Source organism: Sorex fumeus, unplaced genomic scaffold (genome assembly GCF_029834395.1).
Source record: "Sorex fumeus unplaced genomic scaffold, SorFum_2.1 ptg000078l, whole genome shotgun sequence".
In the NCBI taxonomy this organism is placed as follows: domain Eukaryota; kingdom Metazoa; phylum Chordata; class Mammalia; order Eulipotyphla; family Soricidae; genus Sorex; species Sorex fumeus.
In genome coordinates this window covers 10860696-10874976 of record NW_026606135.1, presented here as the reverse complement: position 1 = coordinate 10874976, position 14281 = coordinate 10860696, and the positions used below count along the sequence as shown (strand labels likewise).

General features: G+C 44.4%; 1 protein-coding gene across 2 annotated transcripts in view; it reads right to left on the bottom strand.

Annotated features, from left to right (window-relative positions):
- The window catches only part of PLCE1 (phospholipase C epsilon 1), a 343363-nt gene extending 336191 nt beyond the window's left edge, over nucleotides 1–7172 (bottom strand). For both annotated transcript variants that reach the window (XM_056130466.1, XM_056130467.1), the window contains exon 1: nucleotides 7088–7172. The gene's annotated coding sequence lies outside the window, so the exon portion shown is untranslated. The remainder of the gene's footprint in view (nucleotides 1–7087) is intronic.
- Between the last annotated feature and the right edge of the window lie 7109 nt (nucleotides 7173–14281).

Here is a 14281-nt window from a genome sequence, read left to right as displayed (position 1 = left end):
ATGAATTTTATACACTTCTCTTGTGAGGAGAGTGTCTTGATTCTTTCAGGCAATCTCTCTAGGTGGAAAATAGGTGGGTTCATCAATGAAATCTGAGTGCCTTTTATTAATAACAACAAACGAATCGAAACTTTCTTTGGAAATGACTGTAACTTGAACCAACTCCAGTGATGTCCAAATTAAACTGTGTTATATGATATTTTAATCCCAGATGTGTATAATATATAAGCACTCAAGTCACATGTGCTTTTCCCAATGATTTTTTTCCATTCCCCGGATTTTCCATAGTCAGTGATACTATATAACTTAAACCTAAAATGAAGTCATCAAAACAGAATTTCTCCCTTGCTTCAGCCTCTTCCTTAATTCTGACTACAACAGCCTTACTGTTTCACTATTATTATGTAACTACATCCAGAGAGCAGCAAAATTTATCAATTCTGGCTACACTGTGTTATAGCTTTTGATTTGTTGCACATAAAATCAGTCCCTCTGAAGGAGGCCTTCAAGTCTAACTGGAATAGGCAGCCTTGGGGCCACCCCATAGCAGCTCGTCCATCCCACAGAGCAAGTAGCAATGCCACTAAGTGATAGTGACACTAGCCAGCACTGTCTGATGGACAGTCCTGTCAAATTTAGCCACTCTGTTTATGTTTGGCTTTTTCCCCCAAAAGTAAAGCTTTTAGGCATAAAGGGACAAGAATTCAAGAGTATTAAGTCTGTGTTGTCGGCCAAATATCTTGCAGAAGGATCTGGGAGGAAACAGCAGTTTACTGCCTTTCCCGGTCCCCCCAGTTGGTGAGCAAGACAGAAAAGGAGAGGAATGCAGGACCTTAAGGCTGTTTCCTGGCAGAAAGATGAGACCGCTGGGGTGGTGCTGCTATTGTATGTATAAGAAGCAGTGCATCTCCCCCACCTGAAGTCATCTCCAGCAGTGGGGCAGAGAGGAATAACAAAAGATTCCCTGACACAGTACCCCTATAGAGTAAAAAAGAAGCATCTTGGTTCTTCCCATTGCACTGGGAGACAAAGATCATAAGAGTTGGGGATGTGACTCAGTGGCAGAGTACCACTTGCATGTATAAAGCCCTGGGTTCAATTCCTACCATGGGGAGTGGGGGGTTGGGGGTAGCTAGTATCTTAGTTTTCTAGCCCTATTTTATGCACTATTTTAAATAATTTGCTTGAATTATCTCACTTACTAGACAAATACTAGTAATTCCCATCCTATTACATGGAAGTTTAGACACCATGAGGCCAAGTGTTTGCAAAAGGTCAGGCCGACTGTGAGACTGTGGTAGTAGCAAAGAGGCCCACATGTTAACAAAGCGAAGCAACCTGACTCCAGAACCCAAACTTGTAAACACAACTAGAGAAAATACAGTTGGAGTTCTTTTTCATCTAAATCTTTGGGCTAAACATCTCACATACAGCGTCTTAACTTTAGGATCAGTTCCTTTCAAAGTCTCTTCATCTCTCCAACAACTGGATCCTCCATCCTCTTTATACCAAATCTAAAGCAGAACTTCAGCATAGCCAATGAGTGAAAGCAGAACTCCAGAAACAGGTGAAGGACTGCATCCTCACTGACCATTATTTTCCTTACCCAGAAGAGGTCCCAAGTTCTCCTGTTACAAAGTTTGAACACCACTGATCCAAACCCCAAACCCGTAGCACCGAAAGACAAAAGAAACAGGGCTAGAAAAGCAACCGCAGCAGGTAAATCAGAGCAAGGAAGCAAGAGTCCCGCACAGTCATCTCAGAGGTACCTGGCAACCTGGGTCCTGATATTATGACAATTTTGAGTACATGAGGGGCCAGAAGGAGGAAGAAATCAGAGCTGAAGCAGAGTCAGGAATGAAGCAAATCCAATAAACAGGCAGAGGTAAGAAGCAGAGCCAAGTGGGCGCCAGGGCCAGCAGTCTGCGGTAAGCAAGCGAGCCAGCTAAAGGAACAGAGGTGGGGCATCAACAGGAGCCCGCACAGGAACTGCAAGGGGAGCCAGTGTCCCGTCTTCAAGCTGTCACACATATTATACGATAGCAACAGCACAATCTTAGCAAGGACTTTTTAAAAGTTCTTCAAAAATTACAGACAACAAAAGTCCTCGCTTCTCTCCCACTTCTCTCCCACTGGAAGACTGCATCTTTTTCTTATATCCATTAACTTCCCATTCAGTGACTGGTACTGTCAGACAAAGCAGAGGGAAGTGCCTGAAACCAGCATTAGAATGTGTAACAGGGAAGGTGAGCAGACTGCTTGGGTTCAAATCCTAGCTTGACATACTCCAGTGGTGTGAACTTTGACAAGTTATTTAATCTCTTGGTACATAACTTTCCTCTTCAGTGATATGTCGATAATTAAAGTACTTACCTTGGAAACTTGTCTGGAAACTTACTTTGGAAACTCAAAGACTCAGAATGCTACCTAGCTAAGTTCACTATTACTGCTGACTACTCTTTTTCTTTTAGAGTTCTTGTTTCACTCCAGACCACTTTTATTTTTCTTTGTTTCTTTTTTTCTCTTCCATAAGTATTAGTTTCCTATTACTATAGTGACAAATTACCATACATTGCAGTGGGTTAACCAATACAAACTTGCTATCTTATAGTCTGGGATACAGAATTCTGAAAAAAACTGGCTGCATGCCTTCTGGAAGTTCTTGTTTTCCTTTGCTAGCTGTTAAGAGGTGGCCTGCATTCCTGGTTTTTGGGTCCTTCTTCACATTATCCTAACTTCCAATTGATGATCAACTTGTTTCCCTTGAAAAATGATTCTATAAGTCCATCCAGGCAATCCAGGACAATTTTATTCATGTCAAAATTTCTTAAATCATATCTAAAAATTCCCTTTGCCCATAAAAACTAGTATATTTACAGGTTCCATGAATGAAGACTTGGGTCTCTCTGCTAGGCCTTGGCGTTCTGAATAATGTTTTTACCCTAATCTGACAAAACCTGAATCCAATTTAGCAAGAGTTCTAGCTGAATTTCTAATAAATGGAGTTAAATAAATTTGTTGTCATTCAGTCAAAAGCAAGTTGCGAGTACTTGTTTCGGCTGATGAGCCATAAGGCAGATGTAGCACAGAGGTCAATAAATGAACTCTATACCAACCTGCTTTGACTGAATCCTGGCCCTAGCACTGTTTCTTTTTTTCCCTCTACTTTCTCTTTCTTACTTATGGGCACCTCTTTGTTGTACCTTTATGAAAGTTACTTAATTTTTTGTTCCTCAGTTTTCCCCTCTTCAAAATGGGAATAATATGGTTCTCACCAGGGGACTAGAAATAAAGTATACAATAATCTCCTGAGGCTTAGACCAAATTCTGTCGTCAAATTTATAGAATCACGGTTTTCAGAGCTTTTTGATTTTGTACTTGCAGGAAAGTAATCTCCAACACTTAACTGCTTATGTCATTGTAATAATTAAATGAGTTCATAATTACGCAGTGCTTAGAATATTACCTGACAGGTAATAAGCACAATGTATAAGTGTTACCAATAACAGCCACAGTTAACCCTTGAACAGCATTGGGTTTGAACTGGCAGATCCACATACAAGTTTTTTTTTTTCTGTTGACAATTTTGCATTCATGGACTCAACTAACCACAGATATAAAGGAACTGAGCAGTCCTGATTATGGTATCTCAGAGAAGCATGGTCTTGAAACCCCTTCCTCCCACCCACTCCACCCCAGAATACTACAAGCCAACTTAGATTTTTGGCCACTCTGAGAGTCAGCAACCCCTGAGTTGTTCACTGGTTAACTACAGCATGATTTTTATATAAATAGACTTTCTAGGAGACTATAAACAGGAAATTTTAAATTGATGACTAAATATGGTTTAGAAAGCAATACCTTAGAGATTCATAGGCACTAGTTCTTTAGAACAATATTCCAGGGTAAATTTCTGAGTAGAAATGTTCTACATCTTTATGGTTCAGTACGATAGCAATTGGTCACTATCCAATGTAGTTTTGAGCACTTAAAATGTGTCTGACTGATTCCATTTCAATTGAAGTAGATTTAAACATGGCTTGTAGCTATTAGAATAGCACAGCTACAGTAGGTTCCCAGTAGGAGTATGTATGGACTATGTAGACTGATGACAGATGGATTTTAGCATTATTAAAAATAAAACTGAGTTCTGGGGCTGGAGCAATAGCACAGTGGGTAGGGCGACTGCCTTGCATGCGACCAATCCATTCAATTTCCAGCATCCCATATGGTTCCCCGATCACACCGCCAGGAGTAATTCCTGAGTGCAGAGCCAGGCTGGGTGTGACCCAAAAGGAAAAAAAAGAACTGAGTTCTGCACCCTGGGAATAGAGAGGTCCACATAAAGCCAGAGAATGTTCTCATTGTTTCTAGGCACAGTGGTTGGTCCCTCGCAAAGGGCATTTTGGTTTCTTCTTTATTCATCAATGCCCCATGCCACTCTCCTCTTGGTAGTTTCACAGTCCTGGGTCACATGCTACACTAAGCCTCAACAAAGACTCCCCAAGTCCTTATCTAGAAGAACTGGGTTCCCCAATTCCCAGCCTTTCCTTTCTTCTACCAAAGTTCCACTAGCTTCTTTATTGCTAAGACTTCAACCAGATTGGGAAGAAAGTTAACTTGGTCACAAATATTCATACTCTAAAATATTGTTGCTAGCACAGCGGGTAGGGCGTCTGCCTTACACGCGGCCAACATGGCCGACCCGAGTTCGATTCCTCCGCCCCTCTCGGAGAGCCTGGCAAGCTACTGAGAGTATTCGATATGCCAGACACAGTAACAACAAAGTCTCCAATGGAGACGTTACTGGGCCCGCTCGAGCAAAATATTGTTGCATTTTCTAGCTTCTTCACTGTTCTCCTCTGTACCCAAAAGTCTGATACCGTTTTGTTCTTTTGACTCTTCCCTCTCGCTCAGTAGATGTAGTCCAGGTAGATAAAAAAGGAACCCAATTGAAGCAGGTGGTGTCCTATAGTCACTACTTGTCAGCTGAACAGAGAAGCCTGGCTCAATGCTAACATCACCCCCCTGCCAGGCATGGGAAACATTCTCTGGTCTCTGCACGAGAAAATTGAGCCCTTGTGCACAGGTTTTTCTAAATCTTCCTTTATACATCCAGAAATTTGTAGCTAACAAATTGCACATCAAATGAATGGTTTTAAATTTTGATAAAACCCCAAAGAAGAAAATAACTAAGAACAGTTGCAAACAGAAAAAGAAAGCCAACCACCTTCACTGGAATCTAGCTTCACCACAACCCACTTGAGCATGGAATTTTTAATGACACAGGTCAACCTTGGAACATATCCAAGGAGCTTATGTTACTAGAAGGACTGGAAGAAAGTCCCTTCAGCTGACACCTCTTATGTGGTCCTAAGACATGGACCAAAAATGATTAACAAGTTGATTTCTGGGCATAAAGGAAATTTCCCCTGTGGGATTATAAATAGAGGACAAGGGGAACGGTAAATATTGTACTTTTCTCTAAATCTTTGCAATTATATGTCCCTTTTCAGAGCAGAGATTTGTGAAGAACCAAAGTCAACCTTCATTATTTCTAGAAGATCTTCTAGATATAAGCACTGTGCCAAGAAATGAGATATGAAGACAAATACCTCTCAGAGAAGGAAGTAGGGAGAGAAAATCCTACAGGTAATATAGGAATCAAATCAGAGGAAGCGACAGTTGATTATTTGGGGCTGGACACACTGACAGTCTCACGAAAGACTCAGATGGAAGGACAGTTAGGTTTTAGAGTATTAAGAGCTGGGGAGGAAGGCCATCAGAAAGAGGAAAAGGTCCTCCAGATGAAAAGGTTGACAAGCATGTTTTAGAAAGTATTTTCCAAGACATGGTTGCAAACAGCAACCAGACAGACCCCCACAGACCATCTCCACCAATGACAGCTGGGTCTCTCTACAGACGTCTGTGGGGTCACCTGTACCCATCTCCCAGACAGGCTCTGAAAAATTCACAGAGAGAGAGAGAGAGAGAGAGAGAGAGAGAGAGAGAGAGAGAGAGAGAGGAAAAGTGGCTGTCACAGAGATAGGCTGGGAAGCAGGGGTGGTGGGAGGGAAACAGGGATCACTGGTGGTAGGAAATGGACATTGGTGGAAGGATGGGTGTTGGAACATTGTATGACTAAAACTCAATCATAAACGCCTTTGTAATTGTGTATCTCATGGCGACCCAGTTAAAAAATTTAAAATTTCATTCCCTCTTGCTTTTTTATGCCTTGCCTCATTCCATACTAGGGGCCACTGGGACTAAAAACTCCTACAAGTACCATATGGAAATGTGCCCATCTTGCAGAGACATATTTGACCGATGGGCAAAATTTTGAGAGTGCAGGTAAAATTATGAGACACACACACAAAAAAACTTTTCCATAAAGTAAACCCTACTTTAACATCTAGTCAGGGAGTTCACTCTTTAACAGAACAAGGATAAATGTTTAAACGATAACTTTTTTTTTTTTAGGCAGAATTCATTGGTTGCATTCGTTGCACAAAATACATATCAGTGTTTCAAGACCAGGCATACGGGTTGGAGGGGCCACCATAAATGGACCCATAAACGTGCTCTAGTGTCCAGAGTGGAGGCCTTGCTATGCTAGGTTATTCATTCGAGGACTTTAAGGGGAAAAAAAAAAAAAAGGACGGAGCCATTCTTCTAGTTAACAAGTTCAATTGGGATCAGGTCCAAAGCTGTATTTACTAGGACTCGGGGGAGATAAATTCCTCCAGGAACAATCGCTGGGGCACTTTCCTTGAAATTCTGTTGCTAGGTACCAGCCACATAAAGAGCTGCTATTTTCTGCTTTGCACTGGCCCGCTCCACGCGCGGTAAGGAGCAGGGAAACGGGAGTGGAGGAAAGCGCTTGGGACCTTCTCCGGCCCGGGTGGTGTCCGGCCTGCTTCTCCCGGGAGTCGCCTGCCCCGACGCCCCCTGAATCGGGGGGCGGCTGCGGCCGGGGTGGCGCACTTGGAGCCCCTCTGCTCGGCGGCGCGGCGGGGCACCCCGACACTTACGCCCGCATCTCCCGTCCTCGACGCCTGGGGCCCGAGTTCCAGAGCCGCTGCCTCACCTTTGCTCGTCCGGCCCGTCGCGTCCGAGGCCCCAAGGGCACCGTCCCTGGGGGACGCGCCGGTGGCGAGTGGCGTCGGGCGTCCCTGCTCCCGGTGTCCGCCACCGACCGGGCGGGGTGCCGGGCGCGCGCCCCGAGCAGGCAAGTGCGGGGGAAGCGGCAGAGCCGGGGGAGGGGCGCCGGCCCCGCCTGCCCGCCTGCCCGCCTGCCCGCCTGCCCGCCTGCCCGCTGCGCCCGCGCGGGCCGCGCTCGCTCTGTCCGCGCCCGCCGCGCTCTGCGCGCTGCCCGGAGCGCGGCGCGGGCGGCAGCGGGGCCCCCGCCCTGGGCTGGGCTTTCCCAGAACTCGCCCGCCCCGGTGAGAGGCCGCGAGCGCCGCCGCGGGCCGCGGGGCGCCGGGGGAGGCGGCCAGAGCCGGGCCCGCCCCCGGCCCGGGCCGCGCGGGGGGAAAGCGGGGGCGGGGCGCGACCCCAGGCCTCCTCTCTGGCCTGGGGGTCTGCTCAGAGCGTTGCCGTCCCCGGCTCGGGCGGGGGCCGGACTTCTCGACCCCCTCCAGCTGGGCACAGGGGAAAAACTTCACACCCACCCACCCCCAAGGACCGGGGCCCCTAACAGATGTGGAAACTGAGATTCCATCGCTTGTGGGAGCTGGAAGACTTGTTCAAATGGCAGCACCGGATCTTAAGTCCCTTCAGTCATTTTTTTCCTTTGAACCAAAAACTATTCAGCTGCAGGTGCTAGGGACACCTTCTTCTTCTTCTTCTTCTTCTTTTTTAAGTTTTATTAGTGAGACACCATGAGGTACAGTTGCAGACTTACAGATTTTGTGCTTAGGTTTCAATTATGCAATGGTCAAATACCCATCCCTCCACCAGTGCCCATTTCCCACCACCACCAGTCCCAGTATCCCTCCCACCCCCCCATCCCCCTATCCCACTCTGCCTCTGTGGCAGGGCATTCCCCTCTGTTCTCTCTCTCTCCTTTTGGGTGTTATGGTTTGCAAAAGAGGCATTGAGTGGCAATCATGTTTGGTCTGTAGTCTACTTTCAGCACGCTTCTCCCATCTTGGGAGGATCCTCCCAACACCCTTTATTTGGAGCTCCCTTCTCTTTCTGAGCTGCCTTTTCTCCTAGCATGTGTGGCTGACCTCCAAGCCATGGAGCAAAATTCCTGGTACTCATCTCGGCCTTTCTTGAGGGACACCATTCTTGCTGCTAAGAGTAACCTCCATCTGGTGTTTGCGGGTCCCAGCTCCAGTGCGCTTGCTTTCTCTGAGGATGCAAACTGGAGAGGCTCATGATTGCTGGAGTGAAGTTTCTAAAGCCACTTGGCAATCTGACATGCCAGGGAACTGGAGAAAATTCTATCACTTTCTTCCTTGCCTTTCAGTCCCCATCCCCACCCGCTCCAATCTCGTTCCTCTTTTCTCTTCATCCATTAAACAGACAAGTGACACTTTTCAATGGGTCTCCCTCCCATGTTCAATAAGGACGGGTTCCTGTGGCCCTCATCCTCTCCTACCTAACCTCTCCTTGGCCTAAATATTTGCTTACTGCCCAGTCATTCTTTCTCTTCTCTGCCTTGAATCTGTGCAGGGATTTTCAGAAACTTCTTACTGCCTAGCAAAGCAACACCCACACACCCCACCACCCCGTGACTGTGGGACCTGATGAATATGGATCACCTAAAGGGTTGTTCATCACTCCAGATCTGTATCTGTACTTCAGACTGAACTTCAACATGAAGTATCACCATTCCAGTCCAATCGAGTTTCACTCTATCTTTCAAGTCCCTCTTCTAAGTGACCTCTCTGAGCTGGAGAGACAATATGGTGGGTAAGGGTGTATGTGCCCTGCAAGAAGCCAACCCAGGTTTGATCCCCAGCGCCCCATAGAGTTCCCTGAGCACCAAGTCAGGCATAAGCCCTTAGCCCTGAACAATTAGGTGTGCCCCTCACCTCATCACTCCACTCCCCACTGTCTGCCCCACCACACTCCTACCAAAAAAGAAAAAAGAAAGAAAGAAAGAAAGAAAGAAAGAAAGAAAGAAAGAAAGAAAGTGACCTCTCTCTTCAACTTGTAGCCTCCAGGTCACTGGAGAGGTTGAAGAAAGAATGAAAGGAGGGCACCAAAGAACGTTGCCTAACAGAAAAAAAATCTACCAGTCTGCTTCTTAGACTGATTTTGCTGTTTTCTCACCGCTAGGATTTTAATGAAAAGTCAACATTACCTCCTGTCTTGTGAGCTGATATTGGAAAAGTATGTGCAGAGGACTCTGAGAAAACTATTCATTAAGGACTCAGAAATTTTGCACTGGAGCAAGAGTCAGTGGTCATTTACTGTAGTTCTGACACTGCAATGTCCTGAGCAGGTAAGAGTCAGGAAAAGGGAGACCTCAAGTGACAATAAACAAGCCATTTGTCTAATACCTGGTTCTGTGTTACGGTTTTATAATCAGTTTAATAAATCTGTAATACCAAATATCATCAATCACCTGGTACTGCCTATAGACTTGTATTTTCTATTATTATAAGGCACATAAAATTAGATTGCTGCAAACTAGTAGATGTGCAAGTAGTTAATGTTGATTGAATTCCCTCAGTGAGCTAGTATCCAAGGCAAGTGTCGGTCTGCTCAACAGGAAAGTTATTGGTGTAATAATCGACACTGTCCCATCTCAGGAAAAGCGCACCTTCCTCGATTCTTTGCAAGAGCAGGTTCCAGTCCATGTCCTCTGCTTGCCCCCCTCATCCCCCTCTAAATGAGACTGAAGGGAGCCATGTCCCTGAAACTGCCTCACCGCATTGGAATGTCTGAGCTAACAGTGCTTCCAGAGGGTTCATTGCTCCTCTGAACAGCACTGCCCAGACTTTCTGGAGATTTTAATTCACTCCCCAACCTCGCCAACAGTTGCACACAAGGTGCCTTTTTACACCCTGCTTGCTGTTCAGTGAAACACACAGTCCATCACAGGGAAACAATGGTGCCATTCAAGACTTTTTCAGAAGTGCAGCATATAAACTCCATGCTGTGGGTTGCTGCCAGGCATTATCTGGAGGGAGAAAGACCTTCAGATAAAGTGTTGCAAATTGAGGGAACACTACACTATTTTCATGGAAAAATTCAGCATCAATAAGCTAAGTTTTGCATCTTTGTGTACAAGACCATTATACACAATAATAGTAATGATTTTAAATAAAAATAAAAACAAAAGACCTACGATATAATATGATGGAAACTTTATTTAAACACTGGGCATCTCTGTTTCAAATTTTAGAAGCTGGCATCCCTTTCAAACTGGAGATTTTCCATTATGTATGTTCTCCATTTGATGAAAATTGATTTAAGTGATAAATATTGGGACAAAGAAATTTCAGTTGTAAAATCATTGAAAAATGGATTTTTTTCCTCTCTACTTTCTTTCTCTTCTATCCTGTAATTTTTCAGATGGGGGATGGTCCTTGACTCCATGGGCAGCAGCCAACAAAAGGTCCCTCACCCCCCTAGTATACTTATCACAGGAAAAAAATTGGTTCTTTGCCATTCTCAACAAGCCAGCCATCAGTTAACCTATTTATTTATATACAGACCTGAAAGATAGGAACTGAATAGTAGGCACAAGCATCATTGACAAATGTATTGATCTTTGTTCAGTATAAGTTAATTGCCAAGCAGAAGCATTTGCTAACAGACATCTGGGTAGCCTGAAAGCCAAGGAAGGAACAAGCTACCCCTTAGTTTATGAGTTGCCATTTCCTCTCATTTCAAGTAGCTACATCAGATTGTACCCGTTTGCCAGCTGTCTGGAGTAGGCACGTGTGTTCATCAGTGGGAAGAGAGCCAAAAATAAGCTTTCCAGAGTTATCCGGGGGGGGAGGAGGAGGTAGAAGAATTTAAGGCTGTTTGAGGTTAGTGAATAATCGTCAGTGTGTTAAAGCAGTAGGTAGCACTTCTGTGAGGTGGTTAGGAGTGAGAGTAGAAGGGATTTGGTGGAGCCCTGAGGGAAACTCAGAAATATCATCTGTATCAGTTAGGATCTCAGCTAATAGCAGCAGCCTCCGCCATGTTCTCAAGGCCTCCTCCCATTGCCACCCCACTTCTGTGGCAAACTCATCCCTCAGGATCTGTTACCATGGGTCATGTGCTATTCCTTTACTATGTTTCTTTATACTCCACACATATTAAGAGCACCAGTACGCAGTTGTCCCTCTCTCCTGACTAATTTCGCTCACCATGATACCCTTTGGTTCCTTCATTATACTGGTAAATTGCATAATTTCAACTTTTTTGACCAGGGGGATGGTGCTACACACCATAATACATAGGACTTACTCCTGACTCTGTGGTCAGAGATCCCTCCTGAAAATGCGAGGGAGACAATATCCAATTCTAGAGATCGAACCCAGGTTGGCTGCATACAAGACATGAACCCCAACCCCTGTATTTTCTCTGGTCCCATTTCATCTTTTCTTATAGCTGAAAATCACAGTTTTAAGTAAAATGGTCATATGAGACTTCAATGAGAAAGTACATTTAAGAAGAGATTTGCAGGCGGTGAGGGCAGGTTAAAGTGCTGTTATTTTCCTCTGCTCTCCATCCTCTTTTTGTTTCATTAAATTACAAAACTGAACCTCTGTGAAATTTCCTACTCCTTTCTGAGTCTCTGATTTTTCTGGACATGGCTAAATCCCAACCAATGATATACAAATAACTGGCAAGTATGCAGCATCCCAGTAATGTCTTTAAGATTGAATTGCTTGCCTTGGATTTCCCTTCTCCCTTACAATTATCTGAGATTGGCAAGACCCAGCTTGCTCAAAGAGAGAGCGAAGCTCCATGTAGAGAAAGCAGAGCAGTTGAATCAATCTCCAACCACTCCCTTAAGGACTGTCATAAAGTGGGAAGTTGAGAGATGTTCTCCCCATCCAGATGGGAGAAATTATAGCATATTGTTATTTTGATAGGACTGACGCAGATAGAGTGAGAAAAATGGATAATGCAGAAGAAAGAGGCATGAGTTTCTTAAAAATGTTGTTGAGTAAATCGAGAGAAAGTAGAGCCTAGTATTCAAGTGGAAGGGCTGGCCTGAGACAGGAGCACAGACAGTTCACTTAAACAACAGAGAAGACAGAATGTATTTTCCAAATCTGACCACAGCATATTTCTGGTCCCACATGCTTTTGCAGAACTTTGCCACTGGTGCCAAGGTAGGGTTGGGGGAGGACTCTAATTCCCCACCTACTGAATGTGGAGCAGCCTCAGAGACTGCAGTGAATGGATTGTTTTTCAGGGGTGACTATATTATGAGCATGGAGACAGATTCTGCTCAATTATCTCTCTTCAGAACTCTCTGATCCTGGGACATAGATTCTATGTTGTGAGGAAGCTCAGGCCACATTGAGAGGCCATATGTACTATTGCCCTCTGGTCCCACCTGTGGACTCAGATGATTCCCAACATTGACCTTGGACAGGCTATCAGGACATACTCTTTTTTTAAAATTTTTATTAGTGAAACACCATGAGGTAAAGCTGTAGACTTACAAGTTTTTGTGCTTAGGTTTCAGTTATACAATGATCGAGTACCTATCCTTCCACCAGTGCCCATTTTCCACCACCACTGATCCCAGTATCCCTCCCCCCACCCATCATCCCAATCCCATCCAGCCTCTGTGGCAGGGCATTCCCTCCTTTGGTTCTCTCTCTCCTTTTGGGTGCTGAGGTTTGCAAAAGAGGCACTGAGTGGCAATCATGTTCGTTCTATAGTCTACTTTCAGCACGCATCTCCCATCCTGGGAAGATTCTCCCAACACCGTTTACTTGGTGTTCCCTTCTCTGTCTGAGCTACATTTACCTCTAGCATGTGCGGCTGGTCTTCAAGCAATAGAGTGAACCTCCTGGTACTTATCTCAACTATTCTTGGATGTTTGGATGTTAGTCTCCTATTTTGTTACTTTATATTCCCCAGATGAATGCAATATTTCTATGTCTGTTCCTTTGACTCATTTCACTCAGCGTGATATTTTCCATGTAGTACCACTTGTATGTAAATTTCATGACTTCATCTTTTCTAACAGCTGTGTAGTATTCCATTGTGTAGATGTACCAAAGTTTCTTTAACTAGTCATCTGTTCTTGGGAACTCGGTTTTTTCCCAAATTTTGGCTATTGTGAACAGTGCAGCAAGGAGGGTCCCTTTCTCACCATATCCATGCCAACACTGGTTGCTTTTGTTCTTTTGGATGTGGGCCAGTCTCTGTGGTGTGAGATGGTATTTCATTGTTGTTTTGATCTGCATTCCCCGATGATTATTGATGTAGAGCATTTTCTTATGTGCCTTTTAGCCATTCAGATTTCTTCTTTGGCAAAGTTTCTGTTCATTTCATGGCCCCATTTTTTGATGGGCTTGGATGTTTTCTTCTTGTGGAGTTCAACCAGTGCTTTGTATATCCTTGATATCAACCCCTTGTCAGATGGGTATTGGGTGAATATCCTTTCCCATTCTGTAGACTGTCTTTGCATTTTGGTCACTGTTTCTTTTGAGGTGCAGAAACTTCTTAGTTTAAGATAGTCCCATTTGTCTATCTCTGTTTTCACTTGCTTGGCCAGTGGTGTGTCATCTTTGAAGATACTGTTCGCTTCAATGTCGTGGTGGGTTTTGCCAACCTTGTCTTCAATGTACCTTATGGATTCTGGTCTGATGTTGAGGTTTTTAATCCATTTTGATCTTACTTTTGTACATGGTGTTAAGTAGAGATCTGAGCCCACTTTTTTGCATATAACTGTCCAGTTTTGCCAGCAAAATTTGTTAAAGAGGCTTTTTTTGCTCCACTTCACATTTCTTGCTCCCTTATCAAAGATTAGATGATCATATATTTGAAGGGAGATGTCAGTATATTCAACCCTGTTCCATTGGTTTGAAGCTCTGCCTTTGTTCCAGTACCATGCTGTTTTAACTATTACTGCTTTGTAGTAGAGTTTGAAGTTGCGGAGGTTAATTCCTCCCATTTTCTTTTTCCCAAGAATTGCTTTAGCTATTCATGGGTGCTTATTATTCCATATGAATTTCAGGAGTGCTTGATCCATTTTTTTGAAGAACGTCATGGGTTTTGTTATAGGGATCGCATTGAATTTGTACAATGCTTTGGGGAGTATTGCCATTTTGACAATGTTAATTCTCCTGATCCATGAGCAGGGTAT